General features: G+C 44.6%; 1 pseudogene; it reads left to right on the plus strand.

Moving 5' to 3' along the window:
* The first annotated feature begins 312 nt into the window (after positions 1–312).
* Positions 313–1,637, plus strand: LOC124512257 (elongation factor 1-alpha 1-like; annotated as a pseudogene).

Genomic DNA, 1,637 nt, shown 5'->3' on the forward strand with positions numbered 1-1,637 from the left:
GGTGGCTCAGGTGGTTAAACGTCCAACTTTGGCTTAGATCAGGATCTCAAGGTTCGTGTGTTCAAGCTTCACGTCAGACTCTGTGATGACTGCTCAGAGCCTGGAGCCTGCTTCTGACTTTGTGTCTCCCTTTCTCTCTTCCCCTTCCCCACTCGTGCTCATGTTTCTCTCTCTCTCAAAAATAAACATTAAAATATTAATTAAAAAATCTATTGATATCAAAGAATTTAAAAATATTATTTGAGCTTTTTTGCAACAGGTTTGCTGCCACAACACAGGTGTTACGAAAACCTCCGCTAAACCTAAACCATAATGGGAAAGGAAAAGACTTACATGAACATCGTCATCATTGGACACATAGATTCAGGCAACTCTTCCACTACTGGTTATCTAATCTACAAATGTGGTGGGACTGACAAAAATACTATCAAAAAAATTGAGAAGGAGGTTACATTGTGAACATGATGTCACCATTTATATCTCCCTGTGGAAATTCAAGACCAGTAAGTATTATGTGACCATCACTGATGCCCCAGGACACAGAGACTTTATCAAAAATATGATTACAGGCACATCTCAGGCTGATTGTGCCATCCTGATTGTTGCTGCTGGTGTTGGTGAATTTGAAGCAGGTTCTCCAAGAAAGGGTAGACCCGTGAGCATGCCCTTCTGGCTTACATGCTGGGTGTAAAACAACTTATTATTGGTGTTAACAAAACAGATTCCACTGAGCTACCCTACAGCTGGAAGAGATATGAGGAAATTGTTAAGGAAGTCAGCACCTACAACAAGAAAATTGGCTACAACCCTGACACAGTAGCATTTGTGCCATTCTCTGGTTGCAATGGTGACAACATGCTGGAGCCAAGTGCAAACACACCTTGGTTCAAGGGATGGAAAGTTAACTGTGAAGACTGCAATGCCAATGGAACCACACTACTTGAACCTGGATTGCATTCTGCCACCAACTCATCCATCTGACAAGCCCTTGTGTCTGCTCCTCCAGGATGCCTACAAAATTGGTGGTATTGGTACTCTCCCTGTGGGCCTGGTGGAGACTGGCATTCTTAAACCTGGCATGGTGGTCACCTTTCCACCAGTCAGTGTTACAACTGAAGTAAAGTCTGTTGAAGTGTACCATGAACCTTTGAGTGAGCCTTTTCCTGGGGGGACAATGTTGGCTTCAATGTCAAGAACGTATCTGTCAAAGACGTTTGCCAAGGTGATGTGGCTGGTGACAGCAAAAATGACCCACCAGTGGAAGCAGCTGGCTTCATGACTCAGGTGATTATACTGAACCATCCAGGCCAAATCAGTGCTGGATATGCACCTGTGCTGGTTGGTCACACAGGTCACATTGCCTGCAGATTCACTGAGAGAAAGAAGACTGTCATTCTGGCAAAATGCTGGAAGATGGCCCCAAGTTCTTGAAATCTGGTGATTCTGCCATCATTGATATGGTTCCTGACAAGCCTATGTGTGTTGAGAGCTTCTCTGACTATCCTCCCTCCAGGCTGTTTTGCTGTTCATGGCATGAGACAGAAGATTGGTGTGGGTGTCATCAAAGCAGTGGACAAGAAGGTAGCGGAGCTGGTAGGGACAGCAAGTCCTTCCAGAAAGCTCAGAAGGCTAAATGA

Source organism: Lynx rufus, unplaced genomic scaffold (genome assembly GCF_022079265.1).
Source record: "Lynx rufus isolate CCGP_SWC_20201006 ecotype Redwood Valley unplaced genomic scaffold, mLynRuf1.p SCAF_1, whole genome shotgun sequence".
NCBI lineage: Eukaryota > Metazoa > Chordata > Mammalia > Carnivora > Felidae > Lynx > Lynx rufus.